The sequence below is a fragment of the Pinus tabuliformis genome, chromosome 8 (assembly GCF_031772625.1).
Source record: "Pinus tabuliformis cultivar Carrire ecotype Pingquan chromosome 8, CPIR1, whole genome shotgun sequence".
NCBI lineage: Eukaryota > Viridiplantae > Streptophyta > Pinopsida > Pinales > Pinaceae > Pinus > Pinus tabuliformis.
Genome location: NC_142294.1, coordinates 830,182,284 through 830,200,020, shown reverse-complemented (window position 1 = coordinate 830,200,020; position 17,737 = coordinate 830,182,284).

Here is a 17,737-nt window from a genome sequence, read left to right as displayed (position 1 = left end):
GACCCCACAAATTCACTACTTTGATTCTTCACCCCCTTAAAGTACTAAAAGCTATGCAAAATGGTATGTTATCCATTTCAAATCAACTAGGTATTTTTCACAATGCTTCCAAATAACACGACCAACTTGATATTAAGAGTGACCTTCAAACCAATTAAAATAAATATAATAAGCATGAAAGCTAGTAAAAGGATCCCTATACATAACATAAACAACACCATCATAAAAATTAACAGTTAATTCAAACACACCATCTCAAGTGAAGTTTCTACACTAAAAATAACTATTATACAAAATTAACCATTTACTATATCATATTTTTTGAATACATATTATTTCTCTTTTTTATGATATGTTATGACTAGTCATTGCACTGAGAGGTTTATTCTACAGTCCAATATGAGGGACATGTGTAATTCTTGCCATGCTTAACCTCGATTGGATACATGTCTTTTTTAATATATATATATATATATATATATATATCTAAATAAAAAACGAGTATAATAAAAAAAAAATCTAAATAAAATAAAGCCGTGATAAAGGAATTTCAAATGCTCCAATTTCAGATGCAAAAGCAATATGCCCGCCTTCGTCAAATAGAAGAACACCTCCCTTGCATTCTCTCACAGACGGAGCTCCCAGGCTCCAATGCTAAGGACCCGGCTTCGGTGGAGTATGCATCTGTCGAGGGAGTAGAGTAGTCTGCTAGCTGGTTTTTCAATTTCTACTTTCTTTTTGTATGTGTGAAGCTTTTAATTTTCAAAACAGTGATCATTTTGTTTCTAGGCATGTAGTATTCAGGCAAGGCAAAGACATTCAGACTTATCTAGCTTGGTTTGATAGACTTATTATTTTTTTCTATTAGATGACATATCATGTTGTTAGGTGGCTAACATACTTGGTTTCCCTCAGGGCAAGTTGAGGCCACCTAACTATCTATTTTGTGGATGTAACTTGCTTTTATATTAATGAAAATGGAATGACCTACCAAACTTACAAAAAACAAAGAGTCATAATAAAATGAATATACATATTTATTTAGTTTTAATTAAAAGCATTAAAAAACTTAAATAACCCTTCTCATTATGTTTGCTTAGTTAGTTGCCTATATTACAACCTAGAAAAAATAACATGTGATAAAATATCTCTCTCACTCTTATTCTATAAATAAAATATTTTAATATCCATGTGAAGTAACATAATTTTATATCAAACTTTAAAAACAGATAAAGTAATTAAAAGTTAAAAATAAATAAAAAAATGTATATTTTCATTTTCTAAGATTAAGGTGTATAATTTTTTATTTTTTTTAAATATCTCAATATAGTACTTAAATAAAGTATTTGAATATATATATTAACTAATATATTTCAATATCAACCTCAGATAGGTATATGTATATATAGAGAGAAAAACTAAGGAAAAAATTACTATAATGTTGAACATAATAAAATATTTTAATGTGTAAAGAGAAAAAGTAATTATAATTTTTAAAAATAAGTTACTTTTTAATAATAAGAAGGAGATTGTAGTTTCATATGATTTTCCAAATGTCCTTAGCATGATTCTGAAAGGAATTTTAGAGACAGTAAGAAATATTTGTACAACTTTCGACACCTGGGTTAAATGGGAGATAATTGCAATGCCAAAACTTTTTGGCAGATGTGGGTTAAAAAATCTTCCTTGTTTTTCCAAAGCTCTAGCAGCCAAAAATGTTTGGAGACTAATATCCACAACAACAACAAAAAATATGTACTGAGGTGGTGAAAAATAAATATATTTTCCCTAATTCTATAGAGGATTGGATAATAAATCCAAACAAAGGTCATAATAATTATTTTTTTGTTTGGCGAGCAATTCTCAATAGTGACAAGGAATCAACTACAAATGCACACCCTCAAAATTGGAGTTCTCTCAAGAAAACACTATGATTATACCATCTACATATGCTCCTAATAATTCATCAGAGTTGAGAGATGTACCCGGGATTTGGGAATGACAAGGAAACAACTACAAATGCACACCTCCCATAATTGCACTTGTCTCAAGAAAACACTATGATTATACTTTCTACATATGCTCCTAACAATTCATAAGAGTTGAGAGATGTACCCAAGAAAAACTGAAAAAGGGATCCTATGAGGGACCTCGAAATGAAAAGGAAACAACTACAAATGCACACCCCCCATAATTGGAGTTGTCTCAAGAAAACACTATGATTATACTATCTACATATGCTCCTAATAATTCATGAGAGTTGATAGATGTACCCAAAAAAAAACTGAAAAAGGGATCCTATGAGGGATTTATGATTATTACGAGTATAGAAGTATTGTAAGGGCTAGGTATTCACATCAAATAGGTAGTTAATATACTTTCGTGTATTGTGCTTATTAGAAATGGAAAAATGGATGTAATTGGATTTTATGAAGTAATACAAACCAATTTACAATAATAATAATAATAATAAATAAATAAATCAGGGTGTTGAATAAAATATTTTAATATATTGGTTAAATAATATAAATATATATTTCAAAATATATTAGTAACAAAAAAACAATTTAATGGTATAATGTGGTCTGTAAATTAAATATTTCAATGGCTATGTTAAGTAAAATATTTCAATATCAACTATTTATATGTTACATATGGTTTTAAAAAAAAAACTTATAGTTAAAATATTTAATGTAATTTTACTATTTTACATTTTGGCCTCTTTGTGGTATGTTTTCCAATTAATTTTGTCTAAAATCTTACAAGATTTGGTGGAATTACAAGTTTAAATTGTGTAGTCCATACAATCCAAGTGATAAAAGTGGTTTTCAAGGCACTAAATCCATTTATGAATTAAACAATCCAATTTAAGATTTAAATTCATTTATGCATTCAAAAATGCAATTCAAATAATGAAAATTACATATGGTGTGTCGTGTGTAGAAACAATATAGATCCATCTTGATCAGGATTTACCAAAGGCCTAAAAGGATCAAATCTCTTGAGATGTAAAACTTTTTTCAAATTTAGCACTTTTACACTTCAAAAGATTTGATCTCTAAGAGCTAAGTAGATTTATAGTTAAAATAGATCTATACCAATACTATCTCAATAACCTATAAAAATTTCCCTCGCAAAATAACACTTGGAAAAAAAAAAAATTCATTATAAAAAATTATACTATAATAACCCCTCTTATTCTTTGTATTGAAATCTCAATCTCTAACTCGACCTGTCCCTGGAAAAGAAATCCCATAAAAATTTCCCACAAATATTTTTAAAGTAATATTTTTTTTGAACATGCCTATTTATTTAAGAAATTTAAACAATGTTTTTTCTGGGTGATTTTAAAAAGGGTTTTAAATACTTTTCCTCCACTAAAATGTTTTTAATTAAGATCTAAAATGGATTTAGTTTTTTTTAATTCTAAATTTGTTAAGTGTTAAAAGAGATCAATTTTTTTTCAATTTAAAAAAGTTTATATCTCAATAGATTTGTTGGTTTTATTATTAATTATAATTGTTATAAATAGAATTATTAATTTTATGTTTATTTTATTTTATTTTGACTGAGTTAAAATGTTTATGATACATTATAACATCTTCCTATACTTTTTGTTTTTATATTTAATTTTAAAAATGCTATAAAATAGAATTAAAATAAAATATTTTGATTTTAAAATGAATTATGGTTTTTGGGCATGTGGTATTGATAGGCCATGGTAATGGCCCATGGTATTGTAATAAAGCCTATTTATAAGTTAATAATGTCCATGGTAAAATGGAGGTGAATATCCATGGCTATGAATCTTGTTATATTGTAAGTTTATTGGAACTATTAAGTTGATGTAATTGAAACTTTCTGGAAAGTTGTGTGTTATCAATGATATTTCTGATGTTTCAGGTGAACATTTCACCCATCTTCAGGGACATTAAGATTTTATGATAATAAAAAGAGTGTTGAACCAAATTATATAGAGGAAGGAATTAGAATATAGTCTTTAGGGGGAGCAATGATGAACTGTTGATTATGAATTCAAGTCAAAAGATAAAATAATAATAATAACACCTTGATTTCTAATTCCTTCCTCTATATAATTTGGTCCAATGCTCTTCTCATTATCAAAAAAGCTTAATGTGCCTGAAGACCTAACCATTATATTCTAATTCCTTTCTCTATATAATTTGGTCCAATGCTCTTCTCATCATCATAAAAGCTTAATGTCTCTGAAGATGGGTGAAGTGTTCACTCGAAACGGTAGACATATCAGAAGGTTTCAATTAGATCAACTTAATACTTATGATAAGCTTACAATATAACAAGATTCATAACCATGGATCAAGTTAATGGCTATGGAAATATACATTATAAAAAAATATTAAGTTTTTATGTGCTTATTAATTAAATTTAAATATGGTTATGAAATCATTATTTTACACCAATACATCTCCCCCATACCTTTTTTATTTTATATTTAATTTAAAAATGTAATAAAATTAAATTAAAATTAAATATTTTAAAAGTGTTGATATACAATCTTTCGTGCATTACTCCTAACACCTACACATATCCCCATATTGGGTTGTAGAGTGCCTCTCGGTGCAATTAAAGTGAATATAAAGCAGAGTCAAACATTCTCAAGGTCATGAGTGAACCTTAAATTCCCTATATTTAAAGGAAAAATAATAGTTTCCAAATGATAATCATGTAATTATATTTAAGAAAAAAAAATTGTGAATCAAGGAGTTTCTATTAAGCCAGGAGATTACATTTCAAAATACATCTTCTCAAAATCCTATTAGCATCACTCTTACTAAATTTATTGGCTAGCAGGTGCAAACCCAAACACATAGCAAGTTCCCAAGATAATAGTGATAACCAAAACGAGAAAGGGAAATAATACCAAAACACCTGCAAGATCAAGATACAAGCAACAGTCATTAGAAATTAGAAGAGTTGAGTGGAGCCGGGTGGTCTGATCATGAGCCAAGAGATGGAGGAGTTTTGAAATCATAATGGACGTGCTTCTTCATATGGCCCATCATGCCATCAAGTTGATCCAACTTCTATTGAATGCACATCTTCCCCTGCATCACGCTAGCCAATCTATCCTACATATGTCACTAATTGTGCTAGAGATTGTTCATAAAAATTATAATGACATTATGGTCATCATGTCAAGCCCTACTGAGTTGATTTAGAGTGAGAGTAATCTGACCCAAAACACTTCCAATATCATCTAAAGGAGGGGGACAAACCATCATGATAGATGGTTGAGTGGGGATCGGGTCGATGACCTCAACATGGTCGCGATCTTCCTGCATTCACACCCCCCCCCATTTCCCTCTCCCCCCACACCTCTTATCACCCATCCATGTTGGCAAGGCATTTCCAATTGGATCACTACTAGACTAGCAATGGTGCTCCTCCAAACAACACACCCATAATATAATTCAATTGCCCCATAGCTACAGATCCTCCAAGACTCACTAACACACCATCCACCAATGCTTAAATCCACAAACATATTCATTGCTAACCTATGTTGAAAAAAACCCAGAGGTACCCTTCTGAGGTTGGGTCAATGATTGCAAGTTGACATGGGAATAGTGTAATGTCAATGTCAGTAAAGTGAGACCAGGGTCTACCCACAATAACCACCAACTCCACCACTAACAGAATTAACCCAAGGAAATATTGCAAACATAAGACCTATAAATAGGTGTAAAGGGAAACTAACATAACACAAATTCAACCCTAGAGAGCTCAAGACCAAGCCTACAGACTTTGTGCCCTCCTCGGCCCACACCAAAAGGCACTAAGAAATTCGATGTCAAGCACTGGAAATCTTACCAAGCTAGACATTGTTAGCTAGGTGTAGATCTTCCTATCTACGCCCCTCAACCCTCCAGTAAAATAATAAGCCCTAAACAACCCATAACTTGCATGAAGATTTCAATTTACTAGGAGTATCATCCCATAACCCACACCCCCATAAAATACTAGTGCATCCAAAAATTTCAGATAATAAAGGGACCAAGCAAAGAAGGGAACCATGAATTCTTACCTTGTTCTAAACATGGGGTATCCAAAACGAAGGTGGGAGCACAACCAGTGTTCCTATGACAATCTGGTAAAATCTAGTCAGTTAATGCTCCAAGTATCTTCAAGCAACAGTGCCCTATTTTGGGATCCCAACTAAAATTCTACTAAGCCATTGTCCCTCCACTCCTATCTCCCCAAACACAACAAATACTCCCCTTCACAAGCTCTTGGAGGACACAAAGACAGTCATCTCCATTACCCTCCACACCTTGCTTAACAAAGGCAGATAGAATACACCCCATCATACATCTCATACCATAATAAGCCACCCACAACTAGCAAACATGCTTACTTCCATGCCACTATGCATTGGCTCCATAAATCAACATGTACACCATTAAATAGAGTAAATTTCATATTAACATGGCTTCAATTCTCACACGAGGGTGCATGTCACCTAGGTGTCACACTGCCCTATGTTTAATTGCCAAGAGGATCATTGGGGTAGCAAGGACCCGCCCCACTCCTCACATCCCTATGCATAGTCACCCCCATCGGGGAATTATATTTAAGAATATGATATAAAAAATGTTTATAAAAAAATGATCTTCTCTTTATAATTGATGAAAGGAAGCGAACATTTTAAATTATGATCTACCTTCTGAGGCTTTGCATTATTGTTTCTATAGGGAAGATGTTGTAGCATTCACCTATATCATCGCATTTTGGGGGAGATGTCGTAGTCTCCTTAAAATGAAACCTCATATCAATGTCAGGTAAATTAAAGAAATAATAAAAATAATAAATTGATTCAATTCCATTTGTTATATTGTAATTTTGTTTTTAGGTGCATTCTACAATTGGCAATGTTTGATTCTTTCTGTGCTCAATGTCGAGTTGACAAGTTTCGCTTTAAAGAAAATATATTGCCTAAATAAAAATACAATGTTGGCTATAACAAAAAATATTAATGAATGTACATGCTTGGTTAGTTTTAATTCTCGCTCAGTCTCACTCTCACTCTCGGCCATAAATAAAATATTTTCATATTAATATGAAGTAATATAATTTTATAAAAAAAATTAGAGAGAGATAAAGTACCTAAAAATAAATAAATAAATCTTACATTTCTCTTTTGAGTGGTAAAAAAATGTATATTTTTATGCCATAAGGCGTTTCCCTCTGGGAAAAAATCACCTCAACTGCCATCATGGACCCTTTGTAATCATTAGATTGATTGTTAGACGATCAAAAGGTTTTCAGCCGTTAGATCCCACCTCTAGAACTTGCAACCACCTTCTTGATTCGTAATGGCCTCCTTGATTTACGCAACTTGGCGGACAGAAAGTGGTTCGAGAGTTTGGGATCTTGAAGCAGAGGCAGAGGATGGGGAATGAAAAACCAAGTGGTGTTGGGTGGGAATGGGGGAGCAAGTAGCATTGATGGACCCAAGCAAAATTGTAAAGAAGTATTTTTAATGAATTGTTTCTCCTTAATGAACAATTCTTTTCGGTGCTCAAAATCCTAGTGCGACGATAGAATTTCGGTTGAGAATAAGTGTGGACTCATGGTGAGTATATGCTTGGTTTTAGTGATTTTGAATGGTGGACAATTTTGTCTTTGTTGGTTAAGGCCCGATGTTTTGTGAATTTATTAGTGTCATAAGATTATTTCCTCGGGCACACAGACAACTCAGTCTTTAACGGTGGAATTCCCTAGGAGACAAACAGGTATAGATAGTTCCATTTCCTAAAGAACACAAGCTGAATATAATGCTAAGAGTAAGTTAGCATTCTTGTGGTGAAATGGTTCAAAATAGCAACAAGAAATGTTAAAAATAGAATCTAGAAATTCTAGTTTAATTTGTCCTTGAACTAAATTGTGAATTAAAATTGTAATTCTTTTCTCATAGCAACTTGTAATAGTTAACTAAGTTATCTTGACTTATTTAACTTAGGAATTTCGAGTTGGAAGTCTTTTGGAAGTCATGTATATGTTCTCCCTAAGTTTTAGGGGTCCAAGATGAGTTTAATTATGAGTTGTAATTAGATAACTCATTTTACTGAGTTATGTTCAATTAAATTAGTTCCAAATTGTTTGTGGAACTAATAGAGAGTTAACAGTCAATTGGTGCACTAGTGCATCCACAAGTGTCACTCTAGATTCTGAGAAAGACCCAGTTGAGACTAGAGTGCAGGGATAGTGTACTATCAATTGTATGATTTACTGAGTTGTAAATATCATGCATGCAATTAGGAAGAGGACCTAATGGATTGCGCAGTTTTGAGGAAGGATTTCCCACTTTAAATACGAGCTAATTCTCTCAGGAATTTTGAAAAGAATTAGAAGCTTGGAGGCTTCAAAATTTGGCTAAGTATTGGCCAAAGGAAGTCATCAGGCGGAGGATAGGAAATACTTGTGCAGGTTAAGCTCAAGGTTGAGCAGAGCATATTGTATTCATCCAAATTCTTTGATCAAGGGTGCAAGGAATCAGGGGCTTCGAGAACGGCAAAAGAGGCTAGAGATTGGCTTGAGCTAGCTTGTGAGCAGGGAGATTGATCATAATGAGTGTTGGGATTGTTCTTGTGAGAAAAATCATTGTATTATCATCTTGGATTTCTGATTTAATGCAATACAGATAGTGGGGGTTTTCAATTGAGGCTTTCCCCGAATACTTATTGTGTTATGTGCCATTGACTTATCTTCTTCTTGGTCATATTGTTTTCATCGATCTATAGGCTTCCGCTGGTTGAAAGTAGAAGTAGATTCTTGTCCCGTGTTTTAGTAAATTGCATGAGCTTGTGAATCTACAGGATTTTATACATGGTATCAAAGCTAGATTTGTAGAAATTTTCTACATGGTATCAGAGATAGATTTGTAGAAATTTTCTACATGGTATCGAAGCTGAGGACAATATACTAGAGGAGATTTCGAAGTTTTGAGTTCAAGGTTATAGGTGAAATTCGAATTTGCATTTCATACTTCAGGATCGACAGATGGCGTTCTACGGTTTGCGGCCCAAGTATGCTTTGGATGGCAGCTTGAATTATATAGCCTGGAAGGATGGGATGGAGGCCGTGTTGGAGGACAATGGCTTGAAGTAATTCATTGATCAAGACATTCCTAAGCCACCAACATCAGATGCTCAGAACCTGTCTGAATGGAAGAAGTGTGTGGTAAGGGTGAGGTGGATAATCCTTTAGGGAGTTCGAGACCACATTGTCTCAAGTCTCCATGGGAAGCAAACTCGCATGCTATGTGGAAAGAATTGAAGGACCTTTTCTAGAACAACAGTGACCATAGGAAGTTGGCACTGAAAGATAAACTTCGAAAAATCAAGATGGAGGCGAGCGACTCAATTCCAAATTACTTGACCAAGTTCACTCATTATCGAGATGAGATTGGAAGTGTTGGAATCATTGTTCCAAGGATTATATGGTGAGCCTAGCTCTTCTAGGACTTCCCAAGAGTTGGCATAGTTTTCAAGACTCTGTCAATGGGAGGGAGAAGACACGAAATTGGGAACGACTGTGGTCGAATTTGGTACAAGAGGAGTTTCGACAGAACACCAGAGATGGGACCTCCTCCAAGGAAGTGGAAGAAGATTTTTCCTTAGCGAGTAAAGAAAAGAAGGCCAAAGGAAAGAAGTACCAAAGAAAGGAGGGTAGAAAGAATATGGAATTGATTAAAGCTAAGTGTTTTCACTGTCACGAGCATGAGAACTATGCCAAGAACTGCCCACAGAAGAAAGGAAGAAATAAGGAGCCGACAGTAGCAGCGGCAGGTGAAGCTCGAGCTTCATAATTCGAACTTGATTTCACTCTCATTGCATGCATGTCCAGCACTGTCATGGGAGGTGTGTGGTATCTTGATAGCGGTGCCTCATTCCATATAATAGGAATAGATATATCTTTAGTGATTTTGAGGAGAAAGACCTCAAGCAGAACATAGAGTTTGGAGATGACAGGAGGTATAGTGCTACTGGATTGGGCACTGTTACTTTTCAGAGGGAGTTTGTCTCCCCTCTCAGGATCCGAGATGTGATGTATGTTCTAGGACTAAATAATAATCTTGTTTCAGTTGTGGTATTGGAAGACCATGGCTATGATGTGATTTTTAGTAAGGGAAAGGTTTTCCTTAGACACGTCACCATGGGATAGGTGAAACAGATTGATGCACGGGTCAAGAACATGTATGTTCTTGAGGTTCAAGATGCATGCAAAATCTTGAGGAGCAAGGCAAAGGTTAGAGACTTGGTGGTTGAGAGGGAGAGTAAATTACCTCTCAACATGCAGCCCTAGAAGAAGCAGTCTCAGACAATTTTGGAGAAGCCACAATTGGAGAAGTCAAGAGGAGACCGAGTGGAGGCATCCACTCATGCAGAGACCTCCATTAGGGGGGAATTTCGAGCCAAGTGGGAAAAGGGATCACATGCAGCCATACCTCCAGGTGTGAGGTGGGGAAATGTGAAGTGATGGTCCCAAAAGGGTTGAAATTGAGTGGGTCCATCGAGAGGTTTTATCTCATGGATTGTACCTTGCTACGGGAGCCCACAATACATAGTTGCGGGAGGAATCAGTGGTGATTGATACAATCAGAGATCAAAGCGACAGAGGGTAGAGCAGTCAGATATTGAAGAGCTCATAGAAGGGTTGATAACAGTGCAGAAAGGCAGATTCAATAGAAGCGCAGAGTTTTTAGTCGACAAAGGCAATAGCAGTCGGAGACTTTGATGACAGATGCATCATACTGATTCAGGTTGGAATTTTTTTTGTTTCTGGAGTTGTTGTAGCAAACAACGCTAAAGAGAAGTGCTACATGTAGAACATTCCAAAGGTTCAGGATCAGGATCGATTTGAATTCCTTTCTTGCTGAGAGGGAGTGTTGATAATAGCAACAAGAAATGTTAAAAATAGAATCCAAAAATTCCAATTTAATTTGTTCTTGAATTAAATTGTGAATTAAACTTGTGATTCTTTTCTCATAACAACTTGTATTAGTTAACTAAGTTAACTTGACTTAGTTAGCTTAGGAATTTTGAGTTGGAAGTCATGTATATGTTCTCCCTAATTTTTAGGGGTCCGAGATGAGTTTAATTATGAGTTGTAATTAGATAACTCATTTTACTGAGTTATGTTCAGTTAAATTAGTTCCAAACTATTTGTGGAACTAATAGAGAGTTAACAGTCAGTTGGTGCACTAGTGCATCCACAAGTGTCACTCTAGTTAATTGAAGATTCCCTCATCATAAACTCATGCATGTCGATTCTGAGAAAGACCCAGTTGAGACTAGAGTGCAGGGATAGTGTACTATCAGTTGTATGATTTACTGAGTTGTAAATATCATGCATGCAATCAGGAAGAGGACCTAATGGATTGTGCAGTTTTGAGGAAGGATTTTCCACTTTAAATATGGGCTAATTCTCTCAGGAATTATGAAAAGAATTAGAAGCTTGGAGGCTTGGAAATTTGGCTAAGTATTAGCCAAAGGAAGTCATCAAGCGGAGGATAGGAAATGCTTGTGCAGGTTAAGCTCAAGGTTGAGCAGAGCATATTGTATTCATCCAAATTCCTTGACAAAGGGTGCAAGGAATCAAGGGCTTGGAGAGCAGCATAAGAGGCTAAAGATTGGATTTAGCTAGCTTTGAGTAGGGAGATTGATCATACTGAGCATTGGGATTGTTCTTGTGAGAACAAGCATTATATTATCATCTTGGATTTCTGATTTAATACAATACATATAGTGGGGGTTTTTAGCTGAGGCTTTCCCCAAATATTTATTGTGTTATGTGCCATTGATTTGTCTTCTTCTTGTGCATATTGTTTTCATCGATTTATTGGCTTCCGCTGGTTGAAACTAGAAGTAGATTCTTGTCCCATGCTTTAGTAAATTACATGAGCTTGTGAATCTATAGGATTTTCTACCTGGTATCGAAGCTAGATTTGTAAAAAATGTCTACATTTCCTTATGATATTACACTTGAAATGGAATTTAACCCAATACCATTCTGATTGATTTGAGTCTGAATCGGTCCATAATGTTTCATTAACAGTTGCAGATTAATGATTTTATGAAAATTGACGTATCTTTGCGGTGGTCAGAAGGTTAAGAATCGTAGTCGTTGAAAGGGAACCTAGTTTAATGAAATGCAGAGGAGATTAGGGCATTCTTGCTAATTTTTTAGGGTGGTTATGATTCCGTTAGGCCTTGTAGTTCAATTATTTTCACCTATTGGTTGGCACATTCAAAATTTAGTTGATTTGGTTTATTGCTTTAATGTGGTTCTTTTCCAAATGATTGTTAGTAGTGGATTTTTGCCAATGAATTGAATGAAATGATTTTTCCATTGAGCCTTTTGCCATTGTATTCTTGCTAATTCAACTCAGTTTAGATTGGGATGTTCTCATTTTATATGAAGCATGTTAAATAAATCAGAATATAAATTTGGTTTTTACTACATATTTCCCTTTCAGGCTATGTATACCTTTTACTGAGAGATGTAGTTTATATTTTATCTATGCAGTTGCTCTTGTCAGTGACAAAGACTAAAAAATATGTTTACCATAAGATCTCGAATGAAATTCCTGAAGGGCCTTATTGTGTTGTTTACATGCACACTTCCATACAGAGTGGTGAAAACTACCCTAGGATTTCTACATTGTGGTTGATCTATGAAGAACTTCCTCTGGATTTTAAAGAAAGGCTTCAAGTAGCGTATTTCCTACATCCAGGGATTCGGTCAAGACTAGTTTTTTTCAACCCTTGGCTGGTTCTTCTTGAGTGTAGGGTGAGCATTAAGTTGAGTTTGCATTTTGATTCAGATAATTTAATAGGGCTAATTGTTACATATGTTCTCATGAAATTTTAGACCTGTTATGCAATTTATACTAGAAGTTGAAGTATGTAAAAAGTCTAGAATTTCTTTGGGATTGCATTAGAAAGGGACAGATTGAGATTCCTGATTTTGTGTATGACCATGATGATCAACTGGAAGACAGGCCTTTGATGGACTATGGCATAGAAACATATCCCTTTCAAGTTTATGACATGCATGTAATGGGATCAACAGATTCTCGATACCCCTGGAGATGGATCTCCTAGGCATTGTGTTGAGTTTACTCATCGATTGTAGTTCTTTGTAGTTTTTTGTTGTACAACGTCATGTTTATTCTTTTTCTTAGAAAGTGATTTGTGCATTTTGAAGTGACTTCCCTTGACAGGAGACTATGTTCTAGAGGGAAGGCACTTTCTTGTTTTCCCCCCTGTAGTTTCTATAGTAAAAATCTTTGTTCTATAAAAGCATGCCATACCAGATTGGTTGTACATATATGTAAATAGTGAATCCTGAAAATGTGGTAGCATGTGCTTACTGTACTTTACTGTTTATTGTCGAACGTGTTGTTGGAAAGGGGGCACATGTGTTGTTGCTGGAAAGGCGGTATATGTGGTGTTGTTGGAAAGGGGGTATATGTGGTGCAAGTTATTGCCTTTTTAAAGGAAAACTAATTTTGTGTTAAAACTTGGCTTTCAAATACATGATGAGTTTCCATTGTTTGTTGGGTTTTTACCTTAAAGCTATAGCTAATTTCCACCATTTGAGTCAACAACTACTCTTATAATTGAATGTATACTTGGATTCTTTGATTATTTTAATTAACATTTGATGCAATTTCTATGTACAAAATAATTTATGAGATTCTGCTACAGTGGAATTCTTTAAAGAGAATCATACATGTTTGAGTTTAATTTTTTATGTCATATTATAGCTTTATGTCACTCCTTTAGCTGCATCCTATTTACTCCATGATTGATATCCTCCTTTAGGTAAGAAGGAAGTTATTACTAACTATATCTGGAGCTCTACCTGGGTTTTCATTGTTAAATTGTGTACTTGTTTCTATCCATTGTATTTTTTGTTTATGCCTGAGCTCATGTCATGCATTTGTTTCTCACAGTTGTTGCACTGTCATGCACCATTGCATATTGGTTCAGATTTTTTGGTAAAATCCTAAAATCAAATGGCATTCTATCAAAAATGGTAAAAGAGGATTTTTGTCTTTTACTTTTAAATTTTATTTCCAACATTTTGATGAATAATGAATGTGTAATAAGAGACAGATATCTTAATGAAGTTTGTTATGACAAGCCTGGTATGTTGTGGCATTGCATAGGAAAAAGTTTATCCAAAATGCACCATTTTTCCAGTGCCCTTCCGACATATTTCTGATTGGAATCCACTAATCGATCATTGTTTCACCCTGAAACTTTGACCTACTCATGGTCAATACACACCACAAGGGACATGTAGTAAGATCAACCAACAATTTAATTTATCAGAGTTTCTTGAGTACTCCCAGGTGAAAAAACTCAACTTTCAATTGGCTTCAACCATGAGGGACCTCCGGGGACTATCACAACCATAGTTCCTATTTTCCTTGAACCTCCATGGAGATGAATAAGATTGACATAAGAGAAAAAAATTATCCCTGTGAGGCTTTGTGGTTGCAGTCCTACAAATCAGAAATTTGAAACCAAGAGGAAAGAGAATAAGATGGAGATAAGAAAACACATCAACTGTTATCCAATGGGAAGAACCAATACCAAAAGAATCCATAAAGATCCCTCTTGAATCACTGTACTTACCTTTATAATTTTCCTCCTTCAATGATCTCAATCACATGCCAAACTCGATGAAAATCAATGTCCAATCTCTGATTATATGAACAAGAGGTGGAAGAATAAGTGCCACATAATGCAACATCCTGGTCTCCACTAGATGGGGTGCCTGGGGCTGCATATGTTGAGGAATTCCTTTCTACACCTTCGGCCTCTTGCTTGATATATCTGGGAATCCAAGAAGACGTAGATGGAGAAGAAGCAGAGGCATATTAATATCACTCATTTAAATTTGTAACCAAGAAGAACTTAATACGCACAATGATACAAAGACAAAGTTCTTTGTAAGTTTGTACCTGTGTTGCATTTGCTTTGGCTTTTAGGCCTTAAAAATATGGGAGAGGATGCAATCTTCTCAAAGCTAGAATAACTGGAGGAACTCAATTTTCCATTCAATCTCACCTTATCTTCTTTATTGAGTTGTAGAAATCTATAAGGTTTGGTCATGGTGGAATGGCCAGACCATAAGATATCGCAAAAGAGAAGGAAAGGTGGGGCAATGAATTAAATGGATCGATAAGAGCTTTGATTACAGAATTTAAGAATGTCATGTATGTATATATATATATATATATATATATATATATATATATATATATATATGGTTACTTAAATTTGGATTTTTTATAAGAGATGAAAGCTTACTAATTTGAAGCTTTTCAAACAAGAAAATTCCATACCTACATTTGGACAAGGAGTTATTTCTCGAGACAACCAACATCATTGGAAATTAGAATTGAAGTTATCTTTCCCCAAATCTAGTTGGGTAGCATATGAATTTACTCCTACAACTGATAACTTTGGGAGGGGATAGGATTCATCCTAGGTAGCCAATTTGCTAATGGCACTAATATGGATCATATTATTTCTAGGTGTAGGAATGGGATATAGAATTGTATTCCTAGCACAACATTAAAGATAATATATGATATGAAGCTAGAAATGATCATTTTCATGACCACCTCAACCATAGGACTGACTATTTCTACTCCTCCATCTACAAGAACTACCAAACCCCAATCACCACCACCGTCATCAAGCACAACCATGATAGCTTCAGGCATGTAGATAAATAGTGTAGGTGAAAGGTATAATCTGTCTTCCATGCAACCATAATGCACTCTGTTTTCAGGATTAGAATGCTAACTGGATTTTCCACTGCCTCTGTCTCTCACAAATCAACTATCTCAACAAATTTGTGTTTAAAAAAGGATGGTTTTTTAACAACCTCCATATCGAAAATGAACTTTGTTTCCAGATTCTCTATGATCAGATCTCATAGTGGGTTCATACAATGTTTCCGAAAATGTTGTTGCAAATCATTTAAAATTAACACCAATTGATGGCACAGAGATATATCATACCAGGAATCCATAACTCTTAAAACCTCATCCCACAAGAAATCATTTTTTTCCCTTACCAGAATGTCCAACAATGAGGTTACCAAAGAGGTTACCAAAATTTCTAAAGTGTTACCATAATCAATATGGATAGCGATTTGAACTATTGCTTACCCATTAAATTTAATTGTGAAAATATCAAAGCAAATCGATTCCTTAATTTGTTGACAAGAGCGTTGGTTTCCTAGCTTATTGGTTCCAATTTGTCATTGACAATCTCTAATGGAAAACAAAGTAAATGTTTGTTGTAGCATGTGTTGATTTGGTTGTTTTGACCCATATGGTTGTTCTTTTTCCTTCCAAGAATGCCAATGTGACTGCCATGTTTGTTTTGGTATATCGTTGGTTGTGGTAAGAAAAATCAAGGCCCTTCATAAAGTGCTTATATTATATCTCAACAACAGAAACCTTTTGTAGATGGGAATAGAAAATCCATTAAGGCAGGTGGTCAGGCCTGACAGGAGGAGTCATCTCTAGGCCACTTCCTTTCATCATATTTTGTTGGACTGCTTATTGGTGAAGCAAATGGACATAAGCACAACTTGATTCATGGTGTGGATGGGAATACATTTGGTGGGAGTTCAATGGAAACAAATAAGGGCAAGAGTGAACAAGTTTTAGGTCCTCAAGCAAAGCCCCAAGGAAAATGTGAATCAACAGAGGACATGGATGGTCAACAGGTTTTTTCTTATGATGATAGTGATGATACAGGTTTAAACTACATGAAAATAAGGATGGTGTTTCTCTCGAGGAACAACACACAACGTGAGATTAGTGATGATCTTGAAGAATTAGAAGAAGTTGGAATCTTTGAAGGGAGGTTATTTGGCAGAAGAGGCTTTGATCATCAAGGGGAAATGCCTCAAGGAACTGGTGCTACGTGTTTTTTATACTATTTCTACTTTTTGGAGAGTTGGAAATGCTTCTTGTGGTAGCAGCCTTACAACATTCTGTTGTCTTTGGTGTTGTTGCATACATTGTTGTGAGTACACATGAAGAGATTCTCCATCAAACTATCAGTAAGATAAGGCCTTAGAACTGGCATCTGGAAACTACTATGGCTAGTCATTTTTCACTAAGCTTTGCAGGCACTGTAATGATTGCTTTTAATGAAATCACTCTTTTGGAAAGTGTTGGAGCTAGAACAAATGGATAGGTTGTTGTTGTGGTTGTCAATCATATTGTTTTCATTTAGGACTGCTTGGAAAGATGACTATGCCATAGATATGGGAATGTCATCAAGGATAGGAGCATTTGTCACCTTGGATTACTTGTTTGATGGGCTTGCTTACATAATCTATATTACTGTTTGTTGTGTAACCATTTTGGACAACCAATAAAGAGGTGCTAAAACATTTTATAGAGGATATTTTTGCATCAATAATACAAATTAAGGGCCCAACCCACAAGCCCACAAGATGAGGATTTCCCTGAATGAAGAAAAGAGCATTGTAAAGAATTCATATTGAATGTAGATCCCAACTTATGCGTATGTGAGATGCAGAACTCTAGTGCATTCTTCATTTTTTTTTAATATCTGGTTAGACCATGGCCACTTGAATCTAATTATTGCAATCTAAATCTCAATTTGCAAGTGGAAGCAGACTGTGGATA